The sequence below is a fragment of the Trachypithecus francoisi genome, unplaced genomic scaffold (assembly GCF_009764315.1).
Source record: "Trachypithecus francoisi isolate TF-2019V2 unplaced genomic scaffold, Tfra_2.0 Lachesis_group12, whole genome shotgun sequence".
Classification (NCBI taxonomy): Eukaryota; Metazoa; Chordata; class Mammalia; order Primates; family Cercopithecidae; genus Trachypithecus; species Trachypithecus francoisi.
The window spans coordinates 57,850,049-57,875,958 of record NW_022681457.1 but is presented as its reverse complement, the minus strand read 5'-3'; the positions used below and the strand labels follow the sequence as shown (position 1 = coordinate 57,875,958).

General features: G+C 38.5%; 1 pseudogene; it reads left to right on the top strand.

Annotated features, from left to right (window-relative positions):
* Positions 1-24,457, top strand: part of LOC117093530 — a 46,094-nt pseudogene extending 21,637 nt beyond the window's left edge.
* Positions 24,458-25,910: the final 1,453 nt, after the last annotated feature.

The window sequence follows — 25,910 nt, the reverse complement described above, 5'->3', positions numbered from 1 at the left end:
TAGTGCCCCCAAAGGCTTGTCTGTACCCTTCAAGTACGGATAAGTTCAGTGGCTTTGCCTGTTTACTGCAGTTACTGCTTTCATATACTCAAGGACTTATCATTAGACAATGAGGTCTTTCTTTCTTACAGCTTTGTCTGTGTGTTTGTCTTCTGTTTTATAATGAAAGTCAAGCGAGGTTTTTAGTTTTCTGATATTCCAGGTTTTTGTAAACCCACTCAGAGGCTTGGCCTGTATTATTGATTTGATTAAGATTTATAGAGATCTGATGGTTTTTGTTAATTAATGAGGTAGACTGTTTTTTCCTGTAGCTAAACTGTCCTAAGTCAGTTTGTCAGATTTTAAGTCATTCTTTCTACAAGAATATTAAAATTAGGTAATCCTGAGAACTGCTTAGGTTTATTCAAATGTAATTTATATTAGAATCATAGAATCTCAGATACTTAAGGTTCCTTCTACAGCACCCATGCAGTTAGAAAAAAGCTTAAGAGTGCTGAATGCTTTAAAGCCCTTTCACCCAGATGTAGGTCCTTAGGATTATTTTTTAACTTTTATGGCAGCTTTGTATGTGAATTTTGTGCTGGGCTGGTCTGAGATGGCTGATAGAGTAGTCTTGCTAATATGAGGACACATTGGGAAGTTGTTACTGTTAAAAATTTGATGCCCTGGTTTAAATAGGATATGTGGGGAGATCAACTTTATTTAAATGCATCTGGGTTGGCTGGTCTCATCATTTCGAGTCTCTTGCACTAGAGAAATGTGTTCTACATTTTTGTGTTTGGACATTTCCCCTCACCCACCCTAAATGTTTCTGTTCTCCCTTAAGATGTGTTCTACCAATTGATATTGTGATAGAAAATAGGGAAAAAGGTGACACTTCTGTGGACTGCGTGAATGAGGATATTAACATCTCAGGCTTAAAATTTGTTCAGCATGGTGTTGTAGAAGGAATCTTAAGTAAGTGTCTGACTGTTTGGTGTAAAACTTTACTTTCTATGAAAGAGAGAATTTAATGAAATGCCACTGTTAAGTACAGGAATACCTTGTTTTATTGTGCTTCACAGATATTGAATGTTTTATACATTGAAGGTTTGTGGTAACCCTGCTTCGAGCAAGTCTACTTGGCCTCATTTCTCCGATAACTGGTGCTCACTTTATGCCTTTGTGTGACATTTTGGTAATTCTCACAATATTTCAAACATTTTTATTTTATATTTGTTATGCTAATCTGTGACCAGTAGTCTTTGATATTACCACTGTAATTGTTTTGGGTGACATGAACTGCATCACCATAGAAAATGGTGAACTTAGTAAGTGTTGTGTGTGTTCTGACTGTTCCAACAATCAGGCATGCTCCCTTCTCTCTCCCTCTTCTTGGACTTCTCTCTTCTGAGACAAAGCAATATTGAAAGGAGATCAATGAATAACCCTACAGTGGCATCTATGTGTTCAAGTGAAAGGAAGAGTTGCATGTGCCTCACATTAAACAAAGTCTAGAAATGATTAAGCCTAGTGAGAAAGGCACGTCAAAAGCCAAACACATGAATAAGAAAGCAAAACAGCCTTATTACTAATATGGAGAAAGTTTTAGTGGTCAGGATAGAAGATTAAAGCAGCTACAACATTCCCTTAAGCATAAGCCTACACAGCAAAGTCATAACTCTTTTTAATTCTATGAAGGCTGAGAGAGGCAAGGGAGCTACAGAAGAAAAAGTTGGCTAGCAGAGGTTGGTTAATGAAGTTTAAGGAAAGAAGCCATCTCTGTAACATGAAAGTGCAAGGTGAAACAGCAGTTTCTATTGTAGAAGCTGCAGCAAGCTATCCAGAAGAGCTAGCTGAAATCACTGATGAAGGTGGCTCACTACAGCAGATTTTCACTGTAGATGAAATGACCTTCTATTGGAAGAAGATGCATCTAGGACTTTAATAACTAGAGAAAAGTCATTAGTTGGCTTCAGAGCCTCAAAAGACTGGCCAACTCTTTTACGGGTGACTTTAAATTGAATCAGTGCTCATTTACAATTCTGAAAATCTTAGGGCCCTTAAGAATTATGCTATATCTATTCTGCCTGTGCTCTAGAAATGGAACAACAGAGCCTGGGTGGAACACATTTCTGTGCTCTAGAAATGGAACAACAGAGCACATCTGTTATTTGCATTGTTTGCTGAATATTTCAAGCCCACTGTTGAGACGTACTGCTCAGGAAAAAAAAAAAAAAAAAATCTAAAATATTGTTGCTTACTGAACAAAGCACCTGGCCACCTGAGAGCTCTGACAGAAATGTGCCAGGAGATTAATGTTCTTTTTGTGCTAACATAACATCCATTTTGCAGCCCATGGGTCAAGGAGTAATTTCAACTTTTAAGTCATAATATTTAAGAAGTAGACTTCATAAACTATAGCTTCAATTGATAGTGATTTCTCTGATGAATCTGGGCAGAGTCAATTGAATACCTTCTGGGAAGGATTCACCACTTAGATGTCACTAAGAGCATTCAAGAATCATGAGAGGAGGTCAGAATGTCAACATTAACATGAGTTTGGGAGAACTTAATTCCAACACTTCCAAACTCTTTCAGGGTCAAGAAGTCAGTGGAGGAAGTAACTGCAGATGTAGTAGAAATAGTGAGAGAACCAGAATCAGAAGTGGGGCCTGGAGATGGGAATGAGTTGCTATAATCTTGTGACAAAACTTGAACAGGTGAGGATTTGCTTTTTATGGATGAGCAAAGAAGATGATTTCTTGACATGGAATCTACTCCTGGTAAAGAGACTGAATATTGTTGAAATGACAATATGCCTATATGTGGAAGGCTGCTTATTTATTTGTGTACACAGCATGACAACTTAGGAATCTTACCCTGATGTGAAAAATAGTTCAGCCTATTCTTGAAAATGTGTTAGTTTAATATTAATTTCTTCTCGGTGCAGTCATCTTTTTCTTTTAATACTTTCCAATGTGGTGGTCTGTATTCATTGTTTTCAATTTATCACTAGACTGAAACTAGCTACCTTCACATTGCAGTAGTATTTGTTTCCTAGGATCTGTGTCTTCTTTCTTGAATAAGGTATTTTTTTCCCAAGATACTGGGCAAAGTTGCTCTCTGATATTCTTTTGTGGTAATGAAAGTGCTTTTGCATTTCTGAGGTCAAGTCATTCTTTTTTAAGAATGTTGCTTTTAGATTTTAGAAAATAACTCAAAATAGTCATTGTTTTGTATTTTATGAATTTCTAATTCAAGTTTAAATGGAAGCTATTAAATATTTAGACTATATCTAATGTCAGCTCCAGGCTGTCCCTGATACTGGAAAAGGTACATTACTTCTTAAAGCAGTCAGCTATATGTTTTCATCACAGGCACTCACCATAGTGAGACTCCATCAGAAAACTGTGCTGCCACGTGAAGTAGCATGAGGCACAGCACGCACATCAGTAGAATTTTTCATGAAGAACTTGGATTTACATAGTGACAAGATATGATGAGTTTTTTTTTGGGAAATAGTTTGAGTTTAAGTTGTAAATAAATATGTAAAATATGAGACCAAGATGTAACTGCGTACTCCTATTCTCTTCAAAGAAGTTCAGACATTTATATCTACTAAGTCATGCAAGCTCAATTGTACAGGGTTCTTATGTAGCATTTTCAAAACATAGATTAGTAAGAAAAATAAATCTCACAATTTATGGTAATTTTCAGAGAATTTTAGACCTTAAAATTATAACTTTGTAAACAACTTTGTAACAGTTAAAGCTCAGTTGCTTTTATTTAATTACTTTTTATTTTGAGGTAATTATAGATTCACTACTGTTGTAAGAGATAACAAAAAGAGATCCTGTATGTACGCTCTTTACCAGTTTAGCCCAGTGGTGACAACTTACGAAACCACAATATGGTAGCACAGCCAGAGTGCTGACATTCAGTTAGGCTGAGGAGCACATCCATCACCACAGGGATTCCTCCAGTTACCCTTTTATAGCCACATTCACTTACTTCCCTCTCCCACCAGTTGCTTCCTTAACTGTTGGCAAACCTTAATCTGTTTTCCATTTCTATTATTTCATCATTTCAAAAAAGTTTTAAAAGTGAAATCACATTCCTTTTGGGATATGACCTTGTAGGACTGGCATTTTTCACTTAGCATAATTCTCTGGAGCCTCATCCCGGTTGCTGTATGTACCAGTAATTTGTTCCTTTTTATTGTTGGGTAGTAGTCCAATGTGTGGTTGTTCTACAGTTTGTTTATTTACCCATTGGAGGACATCTAGATTATTTTCAGTTTTTGCCTATTGTCACTAAAGCTGCTATAAGCATTTGTGTACAGATTTTGATGAGACTATACTTTTTATTTCTTAGGATTTGCCCAGGAATACAATTGTAGGTCCTATGGCAGTTGCATGTTTAGTTTTTTAAGGAAACTGCCAGACTGTTCTCCAGAGTAGTTGTACCATTTTCAGTTCCCACTAGCAATGTTTGAGTGGGAAACATTGTTTCTTCATATCCTGAAAGCATTTGATGTTTTCACTATTTTTTGTTTTAGCCATTCTGATAGGTGATAGTACTGTCTAACTGTGGTTTTAATTATTTCCGTAGTGGTTAACGATGTTGAACATTTTTTCATAGGCTTATTTGCTATTCTTCTATCCTCTTTAGTGAGATGTCTGTTTGTGACTTTTGCCTATTTTCTATTTGGATTGTTTGTCCTTTTTTACTGTAGCTTTGAGAGTTATATATATATATTCTAGATACTAGTCCTTTGTCAAGTATGTGTTTTGCGGATACTTTCTGCTGCGTTGTAGCTGGTCTTTTTATCTTCTTTATATGGGTTTTTACAGAGTAAAGTTTTTATTTTGTCCAATTTATCAATTTTTCCTTTTATGGATTGAGCTTTTCAGTGTTAAGTTTAAGAACTCTTTGCCTAACTGTAGATTTCAAAATATTTTCCCCTATTTTTTATGAAATTTTTATGGTTTTACATTCTACCTAAAGTTGTGATCCAGTTCTTAGTAATTTTGCTGTAAGATGTGAGGTTTAGGTCAAGGTTCATTTTTTTTTGCCCGTGGATGTCCAGTTGCTCCTTTACCATTTCTTGAAAAGACTGTCCTTCCTCCAATAAGTTGGTTTTATGTTTTTTTCAAATATTGTTTGGGCATATTTGTATAGGTCTATTTCTGTATTCTCTATTCTGTTTCACTGATCAGTGGCCTATTTCTTCACTAATACCTGTAGCTGGATTTACGTCTTGAAATCAAATAGAGTGATTTCTCCCACTTGGTCTCTATGAAAATTGTTTCAACTACCCAAGTTCTTTGCCTTTCAATATAAATTTTAGAATAATTTTGTATACATAAGAAATTATGCTGAAATTTTGATAGGAATTTTAATAAACTTGTATATAAATTTGGGAAGAATTGACATCTTTATTATGTTGAGTCTTCCAGTCTGTGAACATATTTCTCTGTTTATTTATATCTTTGATTTCCTTCGTCAACATTATGTAGTCTTTAGCATACAATTGTTGTTTGTGTTTTGTATTTTTTTTTTCAACTTTCATTTTAGATTCATGAGGGACATGCACAGGTTCATTATATGGGTAAATTGTATGTCACTGGGGTTTGATGTGCAAATGATTTAGCCACTCAAGTATTGAGCACAGTACCCAATAGGTAGGTTTTTTGACCTTTATCCACTTACCACTCTCCCCGCTAAAGTAGGTTCTGTTGTCTGTTGTTCCCATCTTTGTGTCCATGTGTCCTGATTTTTTAGCTCCCATTTATAAGTGAGAACATGCAGTATTTGGTTTTCTATTCCAGTGTTAATTTGCTTAGGATAATGACCTCCATTTGCATCTATGTTGCTTCAAGGGACACGATTTTTTTATGTCTGTGTAGTATTCCACGGTATATATTTACCACATTTTCTTTATCCAGTCCACCCTTGATGGGCATCTAAGTTGTTCCCATGTCTTTGCTCTTGTGACTAGTGCTGCAGTGAACATACGAGTTCGTGTGTCTTTTTGGTAGAATGATTTATATTCCTTTGGGTATATATCCAGTAATAGGATTGTTAGGTCAAATGGTAGTTGTGTTTTAAGTTCACTGAAAAATCTTGAAACTGCTTTCCATAGTGACTGAATTAATTTACAGTACCAATAAGAGTGTTTAAGCATGCCCTTTTCTGTAACTTCACCAACATCTGCTATTTTTTGACTTTAATTACGACCATTCTGACTGGTGTGAGATGGTATCTCATTGTGGCTTTTATTTGCATTTCTCTGATTACTGATATTGAATATTTTTTCATAGGCTTGTTGGCCATGTGTATATCTCCTTTTCAGAAGTGTCTGTTTATGTCCTTTACTCATTTTTAGATGGGTTTGTTTGGTTTTTGCCTTTTTTTTTCTTATAGATTCTAGCCATTAAGACTTTGTCAGATGCATAGCTTACAAATATTTACTCTCATTCTGTAGGTTGTTTACTCTGCTGATACCCTGCAGTAGCTCTTTAGTTTTTCTTCTAAGGTTTTTATACTTTTAGATCTTACTTTTAAGTCTTTAATCCATTTTCAGTTGGTTTTTAATACGGTGAAGGGAAGGGGTTCAGTTTCAGTCTTCTGCATATGGCTAGCCAGTTATCCCAGCAAAATTTATTGAATAGAGAGTTTTTTCTCCATTATTTGTTATTATTAGATTGTCATACTATATTGTTAAGTTCAATGTTCATATGCTTATTGCTAGTATGTAGAAATATGATTGATTTCTGTATGTTCATTTTGTATTTTGTGACCTTGCTGAATGTTACCTATTAGTTATAGAAGTGTTTTTGTAGATTCCTTGGGATTTTCTATGTAGCCAATCATGTTATCTGTAAGTATCAAAAGTTGTTTTTTCTTGTTTTTGTTTTGTTTTCTGATTAGTATGCTTTTTATTATTATTTTTTTAATTTCTTGCCTTATTGCACTGGCTAGAACTTCCAGCACTATTTTGAATAAGAGTAGATAGCTTAACTTTATTTTTCATGTTATGGGGAATACATTCAATATTTCATCATTAAGAATGAGGTTAGCTAGGTGTTTTATGGATATTCTTTATCAAGGTAAAGAAGTTCTCCTCTATTTCTCTTTTTCTGAGAACTTTTATCATCAATGAATGTTGACTTTCCTTAATGCTTTTTCTGCATTTCCTGAGATGATCACCTGATTTTTATTATTAGAAAAAAAAAGATAATGATGGATTATACTGGTTGACTTTCAAATTTTGAATCAGCCTTGCCTCAATGGCATAAATACCACTTTGCCATAGTGTAAAATCTTTTTATATTTTGTTGACTTGTACTTGCTAATGTTTTGTGAGGAAATTTTGCATCTACATTCATAAAGAATATTGGTCTGTAGTTTTGTTTTTTTGAACTCCTGTCTTTGGTTTGGGTATCACTAATACTAGCTTCATAAAATGAACTCTGAAGCATTTTTTTCTCTTATTTTCTAGAAGAAATTTTGTAGAATTACTGTTAATTCTTTAAATGTTTAATAGATTTCTCCAATGAAACCATCTGAGCCAGGAAATTTATCTTTTGGAATGTTTAAAATTATGAATTCAATTTTCTTAATAGGTAAAGAACTATTCAAATGACCTATTTTATATAGAGTAAATTTTGGTAGTTTTTGTTTTAGCAGTATTGAACCGTTTCTTCTAAGTTGTCAAATTTACATATATCGGAATTTTTTATTTATTTATTTATTTATTATTATTTTTTATTATACTTTAAGTTCTAGGGTACATGTGCATAACGTGCAGGTTTGTTACATATGTATACTTATGCCATGTTGGTGTGCTGCACCCATCAACTCGTCAGCACCCATCAAGTCATCATTTATATCATGTATAACTCCCCAATGCAATCCCTCCCTCCTCCCGGCTCCCCATGATAGGCCCCAGTGTGTGATGTTCCCCTTCCCGAGTCCAAGTGATCTCATTGTTCAGTTCCCACCTATGAGTGAGAACATGCAGTGTTTGGCTTTCTGTTCTTGTGATAGTTTGCTAAGAATGATGGTTTCCAGCTGCATCGATGTCCCTACAAAGGACGCAAACTCATCCTTTTTTATGGCTACATAGTATTCCATGGTGTATATGTGCCACATTTTCTTAATCCAGTCTGTCACAGATGGACATTTGGGTTGATTCCAAGTCTTTGCTATTGTGAATAGTGCCGCAATAAACATACGTGTGCATGTGTCTTTGTGGTAGAATAATTTATAATCCTTTGGGTATATACCCAGTAGTGGGATGGCTGGGTTGTATGGTACATTTAGTTCTAGATCCTTGAGGAATTGCCATACTGTTTTCCATAATGGTTGAACTAGTTTACAATCCCACCAACAGTGTAAAAGTGTTCCTATTTCTCCACATCCTCTCCAACACCTGTTGTTTCCTGACTTCTAAATGATTGCCATTCTAACTGGTGTGAGATGGTATCTCATTGTGGTTTTGATTTGCATTTCTCTGATGGCGAGTGATGATGAGCATTTTTTCATGTGTCTGTTGGCTGTATGAATGTCTTCTTTTGAGAAATGTCAGTTCATATCCTTTGCCCACTTTTTGATGGGGTTGTTTTTTTTTTTTCTTGTATATTTGTTTGAGTTCTTTGTAGATTCTGGATATTAGCCCTTTGTCAGATGAGTAGGTTGCAAAAATGTTCTCCATTCTGTAGGTTGCCTGTTCCCTCTGATGGTAGTTTCTTTTGCTGTACAAAAGCTCTTTAGTTTAATTAGATCCCATGTGTCAATTTTGGCTTTTGCTGCCGTTGCTTTTGGTGTTTTAGACATGAAGTCCTTGCCCATGCCTATGTCCTGAATGGTACTACCTAGATTTTCTTCTAGGGTTTTTATGGTATTAGGTCTAACATTTAAGTCTCGAATCCATCTGGAATTAATCTTCGTATAAGGGGTAAGGAAAGGATCCAGTTTCAGCTTTCTACTTATGGCTAGCCAATTTTCCCAGCACCATTTATTGAATAGGGAATCCTTTCCCCATTTCTTGTTTCTCTCAGGTTTGTCAAAGATCAGATGGCTGTAGATGTGTGGTATTATTTCTGAGGACTCTGTTCTGTTCCATTGGTCTATATCTCTGTTTTGGTACCAGTACCATGCTGTTTTGGTTACTGTAGCCTTGTAGTATAGTTTGAAGTCAGGTAGCGTGACGCCTCCAGCTTTGTCCTTTTGACTTAGGATTGTCTTGGCAATGCGGGCTCTGTTTTGGTTCCATATGAACTTTAAAGCAGTTTTTTCCAATTCTGTGAAGAAAGTCATTGGTAGCTTGATGGGGATGGCATTGAATCTATAAATCACCTTGGGCAGTATGGCCATTTTCACGATATTGATTCTTCCTATCCATGGGCATGGTATGTTCTTCCATTTGTTTGTGTCCTCTTTGATTTCACTGAGCAGTGGTTTGTAGTTCTCCTTGAAGAGGTCCTTTACGTCCCTTGTAAGTTGGATTCCTAGGTATTTTATTCTCTTTGAAGCAATTGTGAATGGAAGTTCATTCCTGATTTGGCTCTCTGCTTGTCTGTTACTGGTGTGTAAGAATGCTTGTGATTTTTGAACATTAATTTTGTATCCTGAGATTTTGCTGAAGTTGCTTATCAGCTTAAGGAGATTTTGGGCTGAGACGATGGGGTTTTCTAAATATACAATCATGTCATCTGCAAACAGGGACAATTTGACTTCTTCTTTTCCTAACTGGATACCCTTGATTTCTTTCTCTTGCCTGATTGCCCTAGCCAGAACTTCCAACACTATGTTGAATAGGAGTGGTGAGAGAGGGCATCCCTGTCTTGTGCCAGTTTTCAAAGGGAATTTTTCCAGTTTTTGCCCATTCAGTATGATATTAGCTGTGGGTTTGTCATAAATAGCTCTTATTATTTTGAGGTACGTTCCATCAATACCGAATTTTTGAGCGTTTTTAGCATGAAGGGCTGTTGAATTTTGTCAAAAGCCTTTTCTGCATCTATTGAGATAATCATATGGTTCTTGTCTTTGGTTCTGTTTATATGCTGGATTACGTTTATTGATTTGCGAATGTTGAACCAGCCTTGCATCCCAGGGATGAAGCCCACTTGATCATGGTGGATAAGCTTTTTGATGTGCTGCTGAATCCGGTTTGCCAGTATTTTTTTGAGCATTTTTGCATCGATGTTCATCAGGGATCTTGGTCTAAAATTCTCTTTTTTTGTTGTGTCTCTGCCAGGCTTTGGTATCAGGATGATGTTGGCCTCATAAAATGAGTTAGGGAGGATTCCCTCTTTTTCTATTGATTGGAATAGTTTCAGAAGGACTGGTACCAGCTCCTCCTTGTACCTCTGGTAGAATTCAGCTGTGAATCCATCTGGTCCTGGACTTTTTTTGGTGTGTAGGCTATTAATTGTTGCCTCAATTTCAGAGCCTGTTATTGGTCTATTCAGGGATTCAACTTCTTCCTGGTTTAGTCTTGGGAGAGTGTAAGTGTCCAGGAAATTATCCATTTCTTCTAGATTTTCTAGTTGATTTGCGTAGAGGCGTTTATAGTATTCTCTGATGGTTGTTTGTATTTCTGTGGGGTCGGTGGTGATATCCCCTTTATCATTTTTATTGCATCTATTTGATTCCTCTCTCTTTTCTTCTTTATTAGTCTTGCTAGCGGTCTGTCAATTTTGTTGATGTTTTCAAAAAACCAACTCCTGGATTCATTGATTTTTGGAGGGTTTTTGTGTCTCTATCTCCTTCAGTTCTGCTGTGATCTTAGTTATTTCTTGCCTTCTGCTAGCTTTTGAATGTGTTTGCTCTTGCCTCTCTAGTTCTTTTAATTGTGATGTTAGAGTGTCAATTTTAGATCTTTCCTGCTTTCTCTTGTGGGCATTTAGTGCTATAATTTCCCTGTACACACTGCTTTAAATGTGTCCCAGAGATTCTGGTATGTTGTATCTTTGTTCTCATTGTTTCAAAGAACATCTTTATTTCTGCTTTCATTTCGTTATGTACCCAGTAGTCATTCAGGAGCAGGTTGTTCAGTTTCCATGTAGTTGAGCGGTTTTGATTGAGTTTCTTAGTCCTGAGTTCTAGCTTGATTGCACTGTGGTCTGAGAGACAGTTTGTTATAATTTCTGTTCTTGTACATTTTCTGAGGAGTGCTTTACTTCCAATTATGTGGTCAATTTTGGAATAAGTGCGATGTGGTGCTGAGAAGAATGTATATTGTGTTGATTTGGGGTGGAGAGTTCTATAGATGTCTATTAGGTCCGCTTGGTGCAGAGATGAGTTCAATTCCTGGATATCCTTGTTAACTTTCTGTCTCGTTGATCTGTCTAATGTTGACAGTGGAGTGTTGAAGTCTCCCATTATTATTGTATGGGAGTCTAAGTCTCTTTGTAAGTCTCTAAGGACTTGCTTTATGAATCTGTGTGCTCCTGTATTGAGTGCATAGATATTTAGGAGAGTTAGCTCTTCCTGTTGAATTGATCCCTTCACCATTATGTAATGGCCTTCTTTGTCTCTTTTGATCTTTGATGGTTTAAAGTCTGTTTTATCAGAGACTAGGATTGCAACCCCTGCTTTTGTTTGTTCTCCATTTGCTTGGTAGATCTTCCTCCATCCCTTTATTTTGAGCCTATGTATGTCTCTGCATGTGAGATGGGTCTCCTGAATACAGCAGACTGATGGGTCTTGACTCTTTATCCAGTTTGCCAGTCTGTGTCTTTTAATTGGAGCATTTAGTCCATTTACATTTAAGGTTAATATTGTTATGTGTGAACTTGATCCTGTCATTATGATATTAACTGGTTATTTTGCTCGTTAGTTGATGCAGTTTCTTCCTAGCCTCAATGATCTTTACATTTTGGCATGTTTTTGCAATGGCTGGTACCGGTTGTTCCTTTCCATGTTTAGGGCTTCCTTCAAGGTCTCTTGTAAGGCAGGCCTGGTGGTAAGAAAATCTCTAAGCATTTGCTTATCTGTAAAGGATTTTATTTCTCCTTCACTGATGAAACTTAGTTTGGCTGGATATGAAATTCTGGGTTTAAAATTCTTTTCTTTAAGAACGTTGAATATTGGCCCCCACTCTCTTCTGGCTTGTAGAGTTTTTGCCGAGAGATGTGCTGTTAGTCTGATGGGCTTCCCTTTGTGGGTAACCCGACCTTTCTCTCTGGCTGCCCTGAAGATTTTTTCCTTCATTTCAACTTTGGTGAATCTGGCAATTATGTGTCTTGGAGTTGCTCTCCTGGAGGAATATCTTTGTGGCGTTCTCTGTATTTCCTGAATTTGAATGTTGGCCTGCCCTACTAGGTTGGGGAAGTTCTCCTGGATGATATCCTGAAGAGTGTTTTCCAACTTGGTTCCATTTTCCCCCTCACTTTCAGGCACCCCAATCAGACGTAGATTTGGTCTTTTTACATAATCCCATACTTCTTGCAGGCTTTGTTCATTTCTTTTTCTTCTTTTTTCTTTTGGTTTCTCTTCTCGCTTCATTTCATTCATTTGATCCTCAATCGCTGATACTCTTTCTTCCAGTTGATCGAGTCGGTTACCGAAGCTTGTGCATTTGTCACGTATTTCTCGTGTCATGGTTTTCATCTCTGTCATTTCGTTTATGACCTTCTCTGCATTAATTAGTCTAGCTGTCAATTTTTCCACTCTTTTTTCGAGATTTTTAGTTTCTTTGCGCTGGGTACGTAATTCCTCCTTTAGCTCTGAGAAGTTTGATGGACTGAAGCCTTCTTCTCTCATCTTGTCTAAGTCATTCTCTGACCAGCTTTGATCCGTTGCTGGCGATGGGCTCTGCTCCTTTGCAGGGGGAGATGCGCTCTTGTTTTTTCAATTTCCAGCTTTTCTGCCCTGCTTTTTCCCCATCTTTGTGGTTTTATCTGTCTCTGGTCTTTGATGATGGTGACGTACTGATAGGGTTTTGGTATAGGTGTCCTTCCTGTTTGATAGTTTTCCTTCTGACAGTCAGGACCCTCAGCTATAGGTCTATTGGAGATTGCTTGAGGTCCACTCCAGACCCTGTTTGCCTGGGTATCAGCAACAGAGGTTGCCGAAGATAGAATATTGCTGAACAGCGAGTGTGCCTGTCTGATTCTTCCTTTGGAAGCTTCCTCTCAGGGGTGTACTCCACCCTGTGAGGTGTGGGGTGTCAGACTGCCCCTAGTGGGGGATGTCTCCCAGCTAGGCTACTCAGGGGTCAGGGACCCACCTGAGCAGGCAGTCTGTCCCTTCTCAGATCTCAACCTCCGCGTTGGGAGATCCACGGCTCCCCCCAAAGCTGTCAGACAGAGTTGTTCGCGTCTGCACCGGCCCCGCTGCTTCCCCTGTTGGACTTCAGCTGTGTGCTGTCCCCAGAGGTGGAGTCTACAGCGACAGGCAGGCTTCCTTGAGCTGCTGTGAGCTCCTCCCAGTTCGAGCTTCCCAGCGGCTTTGTTTACCTACTTAAGCCTCAGCAATGGCGGGCGCCCCTACCCCAGCCTTGCTGCTGCCTTGCAGATAGATTGCCGCAGACTGCTGTGTTAGCAGTGAGGGAGGCTCTGTGGGCGTGGGACCCTCCTGGCCAGGTGTGGGATATATTCTCCTGGTGTGCCTGTTTGCTTAAAGCGCAGTATTGGGGTAGGAGTTACCCAATTTTCCAGGTGTTGTGTGTCTCAGTTCCCCTGGCTAGGAAAACGGATTGCCTTCCCCCTTGTGCTTCCAGGTGAGGCGATGCCTCGCCCTGCTTCAGCTCTCGCTAGTCAGGCTGCAGCAGCTGACCAGCACCGATTGTCCGGCACTCCCTAGTGAGATGACCCCAGTACCTCAGTTGAAAATGCAGAAATCACCGGTCTTCTGTGTTGCTGGCGCTGGGAGTTGGAGACTGGAGCTGTTCCTATTCGGCCATCTTGCTCCACCCCACCTATATTGGAATTTTTTATAGTATTTCCTTTTTCTTTTGATGTTGGCAGGGTCTGTAGTGATCATCTCCGTTTGATAGTCTACATTGGTAGCTCGTTTGTTCTCTCTCTTTTTTTTTTTTTTTTTTTTTTTTGAGACAGAGTCTTGCTCTTTCGCCCGGGCTGGAGTGCAGTGGCTGAATCTCAGCTCACTGCAAGCTCCGCCTCCCGGGTTTTATGCCATTCTCCTGCCTCAGCCTCTGGAGTAGCTTGGGGACTACAGGCGCCTGCCACCTCGCCCGGCTAGTTTTTTGTATTTTTAGTAGAGACGGGGTTTCACCCTGTTAGCCAGGATGGTCTCGATCTCCTGACCTCGTGATCCGCCCGTCTCGGCCTCGTTTTAAGAACCAACTCTGTTTCATTGATTTTTAGAAATTGTTCTGTTTTCAATTTCATTGTTTTTTGTTGTTTTTATTATGTCATTCCCTCTGCCTGTTTTGGGTTTGTTTTGCTTTTGATTAATGTGCACACTTAATGTTAATAAACTTCCCTCTCAGCATTAGTTTAGCTGTGTTCCACAAATTTTTATATTTTGTACTTTCATTATTTGACCCATGCAGAATTTAGAAGTGTTAGTTTCTAAGTTTTGGGAGTATTACTGTTGTCTTTTTGTTGATTCCTAGTTTGATTCCATGGTTGTCAGAAAACACAGTGTGTGACTTCAGCTCTTTGAAATTTGTTGAGGTTTGTTTCATGACCCAAGAAGATGTGGTCTATCTTGTTATGTGTAAAGTGACCCTATGAAAAGAATATGTATTCTGCTGTTGTTGGGTATTTCATTCTATAAATATCAACTAGATCAAATTGGTTGGTGGTATTGTTGAGTTTTCCTGTATTCTTTTTGATTTTCTGTTTAGTAATTCTGTCAGTTTTTGAGATAGAGTTGCTAGCATCTCTGAGCACAAGTATGGATATGTTTGGCTTTTCAGTTCCGTTAGTTTTTGCTTCACATATCTTGCAGTTCTGTTATTTGTCGTATGCCCATTTAGGATTGCTATGTTGTCATTTTGGTGAAACATATTTCTGATTATATAATGTTATTATCTGTCTCTGGTTATTTTCTTTGCTCCAAAGTCTACCTTATCTGACATTAATATAACCACACTTGCCTTCCCTTGATTAATGTTTGCATGATACATCTTTTTCCACCATTTTACTTTCAACTTGCCTATATTATTTTGTTTAAATTTGGTTGTTGACAGCCTATAGTTGAGTCATGTTTTTAATCCACTCTGCGAATCTGTGTCTTTTAATGTCTTTATATTTAGATCATTTACATTTAATTGTTGATGTTTAGTCATTAATCTAATTGTTGTTTTCTGTTTGTTCTGCTTTTTATTTCTTGATTTGCATTTTTCTGCCATCCTGGGGATTACCTGAGCAGTTTTCATAGTTTCATTTGTTTTTGAGTATATCTTTTTGTATAGCTATTTTTTTTAGTGATTGCCTCAGGTAATATATGTACATAGCCTCACAGTTTACTGGTGTCTTCATTCACCAGTTCAAGTGAAGTAGAGAAACTCTGCTTTCCTTTACATCTCTTGTGGAGCACCCGATTCTGTTGCTGATCGTGGCACCACTATGTAACCCGCATGAACCTAGGGGAACCAAACAAAGCTGGGCAAATGTAGGAATAAAAGACAAGAGACAAAAGAGTATATTTGGAAGAAGGAGTCAGGGGGCACCTTGCCTCTAGTGGACAAGGGCCCTGAGCTTTACACAGTCTTCCATATTTATTCGGCAAAAGAGATAGTGAGAAGGGGAATGGAAGAAGGGATCAGCTGCTTGGTCCAGAGCAGGCTTGCAAGAATGCAGTCCTTGAACAATGGGCTGTAGATGTCATAGTAGATAACCTCAGCACCAGGGAGTGATTGCCTCCAGCAAAACTTCTGTCAGCAGGAGCAGTCATGAGTTTGCCTACATCCTGCATTCATGAAAAACAGTTTGTTGTTTGATCATAGAGCTTCCAGTGGAATGCTGAGTTGGTCACATCCCACCAGCCTTTGGCTCCCTGCAATTTCTTTTTATAATTGTCTTAAACATCTCCTTTATGTACATCTAGAACCACATTAGACAATAATAATATTTTCATTTCAAATTTCAAACATAATTTAAACTCAAGAGGAGGAAAGCCTATTTACTGGTATTTTTGCTTACTTTTGCTCCTTTTTCCTTTCAGATCTTCCAAGATTCCCTCTTTTATTATTTTTCTTTTGTTCAGAGAACTTTCTTTACCCATTCTATTAGAGTAGATCTGCTGTTTGCTAATTATCTTAGTTTCTCCTCTTCTTAGAATGTTTTGATTTCTTCATCATTCCTGAAGAATATCTTTACTGGCTATAGGATTCTGGATTGACAGTTCTTTTCTTTCCACCCTTAAATAATACTGGGCCTCTTTTGTCTGCCATCCATGGTTTCTGATGCTCTCAATCACAATTTCTCTCCAATGGGTAAGGTGTAAATTTTTCACTGATGCTTTCAATACTTTTTTTTGTTTTTGCCATTAGTTTTCAGTAATTTAATTATGATATATGTTTTCACGGATTTATTTGAGTTTATCCTGTGTGGAGTTTGCTCAGCTTCTTGAGTCTATGGGCTTATTGTGTCTTACCAAATGTGGGAGCTTTTAGTCATTATTTCCTCAATTACCTTTTTAGCCTCACCTTCTTTCTCCTCTCCTTCCAGGTCTGTAATGACACAAATATTGGATCTTTTGTTATAGTCCAGTTAGGTCCCTGAAGCTCTGTTTACATTTATTTTTCAGTTTAATTTCTCTCTATTGTTCAGATAGGGTAATTTTTATTGTTCTATCTTTGTATGCACTGTTTCTTTCCTCTGTTCTTTTCATTCTGCTGTTGAACTTATCATTGAGATTTTTATTTCAATTATTTTTCAGTTCTAAAATTTTTATACACACACACACACACACACACACACACATACACACACCATGAAATACTACTCAGAAAATAATGAACTATGAAAAATAAATAATGTCTTTTACAGCAACTTAGATCAAGCTGGAGACCATTATTCTACAGGAAGTAACTCAGGAGTGGAAAATCAAGTACTACATGTTGTCACTTACAAGTGGGAGCTAAGCTTTAGGTGTACAAAGGCTTACAGACTGGTATCACCAACATTGGAGGCTCAGAATAGACAAGGTTGGAAGGAGGATGAAGGATGAAAAACTATCTGTTGGGTACAAAGTGTACTATTTGGGTGATGGATATTCTAAAATCCCAAACTCTCCACCACTATACAATTCATCCTGTAACCAAAAAGCACATGTACTCTGTATTAGGATGTTCTTGCACTGCTATAAAGAAATATGTGAGGCTGGGTAGTTTATAGGAAAAGGGGTTTTATTGGCTAATGGTTCTGCCGACTATATAGGAAGCATAGTGGCATCTGCTTCTAGGGATGTCTCAGGAAGCTTACTATTATGGCAGAAGGCAGAGGGGGAACTGGCACATTGCGGCTCCTGGCCGGACCAGGAGCAAGAGAGAGATAGAGGGGCCGCAGGTATCATACACTTTTAAATGACCAGATCTCACAAGGTCTCACTCACTATCCTGAAGACAGCATCAGGCCATGAGAGATCTGCCCCCATGATCCAAAAACCTCCTACCAGGCCCCACCTTCAGCATTGGGGATTACAATTCAACATGAGATGTGGGCAGGGAAAAATGTATATCCAAACTATATCATTCTGCCCCGGACCCTCCCAAATCTCGTATCTCTCTCACATTGCAAAATACAATCATGCCTTCCCAATAGTCACCCAAAGTCTTAACTTGTTCCAGCATTAACTCAAAGTTTATGGTTCAAAATCTCATCTGAGTCTCATCTGAACAAGGCAAGTCCAGTCCACAAATGAGCCTGTAAAGTCAAAAGGAAGTTATGTACTTTCAAGATAGAATGGAGCTATAGTCATTGGGTAAACATTCCCATTCCACAAGGGAGGAATCAGCCAAAAGAAAGGGGTTACAGGCCCCATACAGGTTTAAAACCCAGCGGGGCAGTCATGAAATCTTAAAGCTCCAAAATAATCTTCATTGACTCCATGTCCCACACCCAAGTTACACTGATGGAAGGGGTGAGCCCCTGACGCCTTGGGCAGCTCTTCCCCTGTGCCTTTCGAGAATTCAGCTCCTGCAGCTGCTCTCACTGGCTGTTGAGTGCCTGTGGCTTTTCCAGGCCCAGGGTGCAAGCTGATGGTGGATCTACCATTCTCAGATCTGGAGTTTGGCCACCTGCTTCTCACAGCTCCACTAGGCAGTGCTCCAGTGGGGACTCTAGAGGTTCCATCCCCACATTTCCTCTAGGCACTGCCTTAGTAGAGGTTCTCCATGGGGGCTCTTCCCCTACAGCAGACTTCTGTCTGGACACCCAGCAGGCTTTTCTGTACATCCTCTGAAATCTATGTAGAGGGTACCAAGCCTCATTCACTCTTATGCTCTGTGCACTTACAGGCTTAACTTCATGTGGAAGCTGCCAAAGGCTATGGTGGCTTACCCACTCTGGATTGGTGGCACAAGCAGTATCTGCGACTCTTTGAGCCACAGCTGGAGCCAGAGCAGCCAGAATGTGGGGAGCACTGTCCTGAGGTTATGCAGGCTTTGGGAACCTTGCCCTGGCCACCCAAGCAATTCTTCCCTCCTAGGTCTTTGGGCTTGTGATAGGAGGGGCTGGTGAGAAGAGCTCTGAAATGCCTTCAAGGCCTTTTCCCCAGTGTCTTGGATATTAGCACTTGGATCCCTTTTAGTTAAGCAAATATCTAACAAGTAGTTGTTCCACAGCCTGCTTGAATTCTTCTCCCCGAGAAAGCTTTTTCTTTCTCTGCCACATGGCCAGGCTGCAAATTTTCTAAACTTTTATGCTCTGCTCCCCCTTTAAAGCTCCAGCTTAAAGTCATTCCTTTGCTCTTGCATCTGGGCGTAGATTGTTAGAAGCAGCAGCCAGGCCACTTTTTGAGTGCTTTGTGGCTTAGAAATTTCTTCTGCCAGATATTCTAAGTCATTGCTCTGTAGTGCAAACTTCCACAGATCCCTTGGGCATGAATAGAATGCAGCCAAGCTCTTTGCCAAGGCATAACACACGTGACCATTGCTGCAGTTTCTTGTAAGTTTCTCATGTCCATCTGAGGCTGGGCTTCATTGTCCGTATCACTATCAGCATTTTGGTCACAACCATTTAACCAGTCTGTAAGAAATTCCAACCTTTTTCTCATCTTCTTGTCTTTTTTGGAGCCCTCCACACTTTTTCTAACCTCTGCCTATTACCCAGTTCCAAAGCTGCCTCCACATTTTCAGGTGTTTTTAAAGCAATGCCCCACTCCTCAGTACCAGTTTTCTGTATTAGGCTGTTCTTGCATTGCTCTAATGAAATGCCTGATACTGGGTAATTTAAAAAGAAAAGAGGTTTAATTGACTCATGGTTCTGCAGGCTTTAGAGGAAGCATGATATTGGCATTTGCTTAACTTCTAGGGAGGCCTCAGGGAGCTTACAATCATGGTGGAAGGCAAAGAGGGAGCAGATACCTCACATGGCAAAAGCAGGAGCAAGTGAAAGGGGGGTGGGAGGGGGCACATACTTGTGAGATGTGAGACCACATCTCGCAAGAACTCACTTATTGAAATGACAGAACCAAGCCAAGAGAGATTTGCCCCCATGACCCAAACACCTCCCACCAAACCCTACCCTCGGCATTGGAGATTACAGTTCCGTATGAGATTTGGGTGGGGACAAATATCCAAACTATATTACAGTCGTAAAGCTATTGAAATAAAAATTAAAAATAGAATTTTAATTGGGTGCTTTCTATGTTCTATTTCTTTGCTGAGACTCAGTTTTCATTTGTTTGAAGTATGTTCGTAATTGCTCACTGAAGCATTTTTATCCTGGCTGCTTTCAAATTATTGTCAGTTAATTCTGTCATCTCTGACATCTTGGTTTTGGCATCAGTTGATTGTCTTATTCAGTTTGACACCTTCTTGGTTCTTGGCATGACAAGTAATTTTCATTTGAATCCTGTACATTTTTTGTATTACATTATGGAAGTCTGGATCTTCTCTAACTTCTCTGACATTCCTGCAAGCAGATAAAAGATGGGGGTAGGTGGCCATCAACTTGTTAAGGTAGAAGTCATAGTTTCCCCTTGGCCTCTGTTGATACTCAAGCTGGGTGGCGGAACTCCTTGTTACTGCTGGGTAAGGGTGGGAATTCTAGCTTCCCATTTGGTCTCTGCTGACACTGTGGTATACGGGCCTGGTCTTCTTACCATTGGCTAATTGTGAAAGTTGTAATCTCCACTAGGCTTGCTCTGACACCACCCCGGTGGGGAGGGGGCAAGCATCTTGTTGCTGCTAGGTGGGGGTACAAGCCCAGGCTCCTCAGTCTTCACTGATACTGCTGCAGAGACAGCCTTGTAACCAGTTAGTGGGGATGAAAGTCCTGGCTCCCTGTTTTGCTTTCACTGATTCCACCCCAGTGGGAGTATACCTGGTTATAGCCTTCAGAGGGCAAAAGTCCAGGTTCCTCTCGACCTTGGCTGGCATGATGGGAATGGGGTTGCTCTTTTATTTTGTGCTGTTTGACTGGAATGGAGGTATTATTATCTGTTTTCAGTCTTTCTAGGTTGCCTAGACAAAGCAGTATTTTGGAGGCTTTTCTTGTCTTTGTCTGTTTGTGTACTGGATTGCCAGCTACATCAGCTCCAAGTTCGGGGATTGTGAAATGAAAAGAAAACCCTGGGAACTTCCCACTGTGTTGGTGTTCTTTCTTGGGTCTTGAGGTCTGTTGCTGGTCTGCCACCTTCTCTCCGTTTTTCAGTTATCTTATGTTTATTTTATATATAATGTCGATGGTTTTTGGTTATACCTAGCAGGAAAAATAGAGACATCCCTATTGTTTCACAAGTGGCAGTTACTTTTTAATTGCCAAATTATCTGTTCATCTTTATAACTGAGTTTGAATATGATTGTATCATTTGCCAGATAGCTGCTGTTCCCATTCTTTTTAAATTTGATATGATTCCTGATAGTTTGATATTTAACTATTTGTATATGTATTTTTAATATAATCACTCCTATGTCTTTTTTGCACATAACCCCAAGCTGACATTTTTTTAGCTTAAGTCCCAGTTAGCAGATTTTTAAAAACATCTCAATAGAAGAGATAAGTTAGAGTGTACATATGTGGTTCAGAGACATTTGAATTAGTTGTTAATTTTAACCTGTGTAGCAGTGAAGGCCATTACTTAATTCATAGAAGCAATTTTTGAGTTGGATTGGGGTATCTTATAAATGGCATTTTTTTAATGTAGGGCCTTGTTTCTAGTCTCAAATTATACTTTACTAAACTCAAATACTGTTCTTCACTAATTGAGTAGATGAGAGAATGGTCATTTTGAATAAGTGCATCTTTCAACAAAATTGTTAAAGGATTTCTACTTTTGGCAGAATCTGAAAACCGATTTGTCTAGAATGAAAGACAGTGGAACAGGAATTGAATGTTGACACTCAGTCTGTGTGTTGGGGTGGGGTGGGGTGGTTTGAAAATGATGCATGCTAATGACTTGCTAATCTGGAACAAATGAAGTGTTGGTTTAAAATACCTAATAAAGCTTATCTGTAAAACACTTTATCTTTGTGCTTTACATTTGCACTGTGTAAAAGGCTAAAAAGTGATTGTAATAAAACTCTTCCTGCGTTTTTGGAACTGATTGTTATTATCTCAAATTGTAACTTGCAGGGTGCTGGCGTAGAAATATATGGGAGTAAGTTCGGGTTCCCTGAGTGAGAATGGACCTGCTGTTGCAAGGAAGGGCTTCTCATTAAGCTGAGCATCAACTGAGACACTTGCTTTCTAAAGGTTGGAATGATTTCACCTAAGAAATTATGCTTTATTACATTCCCATGTTGAGTCCTATTGTTTTCTGATTTTGAAAGGCCTAAATAGTATATAAATTCTAATAATATCAGTAGCTAATGATTGAAAGTCTTTTGCAAGAATGCTTTGTTGCCTGTAGATCTGCAGAAATGACAGAGGAATGCTGCATCACACTCTGCTACAGCATGTCAATCAGCATAGCTTTTCTGCTTTATTTTTAAAATAGTGTGAAAAAAGCCAAGATTTTTTAAGCAGGCAGTGTTGAAAAGACAGTTCCTTGAAACATTTGTTTCAGTGTCACAGGTCTTCTTAGATGAGCATTATGACATTCCCAGAATATCCTTGGTGAGTAATATCATAAAATGAAGGTTATGGTGTTTTCTTGGTGAAAACTACAATTTTCTCTAATCTGCAAGAAAATGCCCAAGATGAAACTGAAGGTATGCGATATTTAGGAATTTTAGATAGAAAAATCAGACCTACTTTACTTGTTTTTAGCATTAAAATCTGATTAAGGATCTGAGTCTTCCTGCTTTTTTCTTTTTCTTTTTTTTTTTCTTTTTTTTTTTAAGATTGCCAGAATATATTTGGGCATGGAGAAAGAGAAGTTTGGTAAAGCTATAATATAGAATCTGAGGGACAAAGGAACTTTCAAAGTCAGCTGGTTCAACTGTTCATTCAAAACTTTGACATTGTGGTTTCTGTGGTCCTGCAGTTCCCTTCTTACCATTGTTGGCTTTCTATAAACAGATAGAATGAGGATGGGTGTGTGATAGCAGTGGTGGCTCTGGCTGGCATCTGTTGAGGTTGGAGGTGGGGAAATCCGTGTGCCAGGTTGAGGGCTGTGTTTACTGGAGTGGATAGTGGAGTTTGCCTCCATTTTTTATTGGTAGAAGGAAGTGCCTCCCTGTCATCTGCCTCTCTTGGCAGCAAATGTGAGCTAACTCACTGGATATTTGTGAACTTCAAAGCAGTAACATAGATCTCAGTCTACTAAATCTCAGTCGTAGAGAAGAATTAAGTATTGACTGAGTTAAGGAAAGTTTAAAGCAGTTTCAAGAGTACTCCTTCATCCTTCAGGGTCCACTCCTGAAGAACTAGTTCTTTATTTCTTCACAGGTCTGAAGGGTGAAGTCAAGGTGTCAGCTGGACAGTGCTCTGATTTGAAAGCTCAGCTGGGGCTGGACGCAGTGGCTCGTGCCTGTAATCCCAGCACTTTGGGAGGCCAAGGTGGGCAGATCACCTGAGGTCAGGAGTTCGAGACTAGCCTGACCAATATGGAGAAACCCTGTCTCTACTAAAATTACAAAATTAGCCAGGTTTGGTGGCACATGCCTGTGATCCCAACTACTCGTGAGGCTGAGGCAAGAGAATCGCTTGAACCCGGTAGGCAGAGGTTGCAGTGAGCCGAGATTGCGCCATTGCACTTCAGCCTGGGCAACAAGAATGAAACTCCATCTCAAAAAAAGAAAGCTCAGTTGGAAGAACCTGCTTCCAAACACATTCATGTTATTCATCAACAGAATTCATTTATGTAGGTTGTAGGACTGAGGTCTCTGTTTTCTTGTTGGCTATTGGCTGGGGCTCGCACTTAGCTTCTAGAGGCTGCTCTCAGATTCTTGCCCCATGGTCCGCTCTATCTCAGCAAAAGAGAACCTCCCTTAAGGCAAACCTTTCATGCTTTGAATCTCTCTGAATTCCTCTTTTCCAACCAGCTGGAGAAAACTGATTAGGAACCTTAATTACATTGCAAATTGCAGTGCAAAGTCCTTTTGCCATTTTATCATCATGAAAATAATACCAGGGGGCTGGGATCTTGGGGCTCATCTAGAGTTTGCTGCAAGATTGGGAATTAAAGGAAAATAGCACTGTCTTACCAATCTGCATCCTAGTTCCTAACACAATGCTTAACAGATAGTAAATATCCAATAAATATCTGTTGAGTGGAGAAGATTCTAGGATGAAAAGGATAGACAAATAGTTCAAAATTTGTGATCCTGTATGAAGATCAGGAAACCGCATAAAGAGCAAGGCAGTCGCTCATTGAGATTCTTATGGCAAGGAATTTGTAAACTCCAGTTAGATGACAGCAGGAATGCTTGGCAGAAAAAACTTGAAAGCTCTAACAAACTGTGTAGGAATATTCATGTTTTAGTTGGGCTAGCTTGTATACTGAACTTTGTCATAGTTTGTTTCTCCAGAAAATAAAGCACTTAAAATTCAGACAAGTAGAAAGGCAGATGTAGCTGAAAGAGTAGATCCAGAGGAGCTGATGCAATGTGCACCTGCTGAAATGGAGCTTTATGCAAGATCTGACCTTTCTGAGCAAGTTGAGGGAAACTGTAAATGAACTGGTTCCTGCCTTTACACAAAAAGGCCAGATAAAGAAGAAAAGGTTAAGTGAACTGGGGATCATGCAAGCTAATGACAACCTAATGTCACAAGTGATGTTTGTTGGAATTACGGGGATCCAGTTCAAGTGGAATGCGAAAGAGTGTTTTGGCACATTTCTGATCACAATGATATTAGATAGCAAAATAGTATATTTTGCACATGCTGCCCGAAGAATCACTGTTGCCGTTGTAGTTTGCTTTATGTCTGTGTTTTATATTTGATTATTCTGCTGGGCTTGAGTGTAGATTTATTTCTGTTAGCAGATATTGCGCATCAAACACTCCTTTATAAGAAAGATTGTAAAAACATATAACAGAAAATATTTGGAGATTTCTTATCTGAAAGCCTCTTTCTTAAACATATAGTTCTCTTGTAATAAGCCCATTTGTAACTGTCTAGTGTAATTATACTTTAATCTGGCGCTTCAAAGAGGAGGAAGAAAGGAAGAGAATGCAAAATGAGTGCATAAAATGCAATAGGTGTCACATGTACAGCCTTCTTTTCAGAGTGTCTTCTTATCCCAATTACAGTGAGTCCGATTTCCACCCTAGATTTCCATAATAGTTGTCCTAAAATAAAAGCTTTTATGATTGGGAAGTTATCTGCCTAATCAGACTTATTATTGGGAATCTGAATGGGACACATTTTCATTTTGAACTGTGTAATCATCAAAACAGCAATAGGTAGCACACCAGGTCTGAAAAAGAGATGAAATGTGTTGTTCAGAGCCACCGTGTACATAGAGCATTTTTACTATTGCTGAATGAGAATGATTGAAAAGAAGTTATTTTTCCTTCATTGTAACAGTATTCTGATCATATTTCTTTCACAGTCAGAATGATTACCTATACAACCTATATCGGTTGTGTGTTTTTGGTATCATATTGTTGAGACACAGCTTTTAATAATATATATTTTAAAAGTGTATGTGACATTAATATGCCTAATGATTAAGATTATAGTGATGAAATAATAAAATCAAATCTTGTTATTTTTTCAAGCCCATTATAGACCATAGTGCCAGTGTAGCCTATGTGATTATCTTAAGAACCCACAGTATTTTATCTTTTTGGTATTTCAGAAAGAGTATTACTGTTTTTTTTTCCCTAAGTGTGGTTATGTTTGTTTCTTAAATTTGAAAAAAACAAAAAACAAAAAAACTCTTATTTTTAAGATACTACTAAATGTAGAAGGATATATGTTAGATTTATTGTTTGATCACTGAAATGTTTTTTTTTTTTTTTTACTTCTTTTTAAAAATCCTGTTGCAAAGAGTTTTAAAATGTAATGCTGATTAATTCTACTTCAGCTTCAGCCAAATATTGATTAAAAACCATTTATTCTTTTTTCTTTTTCCCTCTAGATATGATGCCTCAAGATAAAGCCATTTATTCATCTTAAAGAAAACCATGTTGGTTTTTCAATTGAATTTTCACTTTATCTTGGAATTTAGATTTTATATATTCTTTTGTAACTTTCTAGAGTGTCAAGACAATATACAGATAGGTCAGTGAAGTTAATACCATCCTTGTTCCTGATAGTTTTTAAGAGTTTATTTTGATTTTAGTTTAAATCTAAGCTAATATTAATTTGTATTCATGTGATTAGTTATTAGCGAATAGGCCTTATGTGGTCTTGTTTAAGTTACAGAGAGTAGATTTTTTTCTCAGTCAT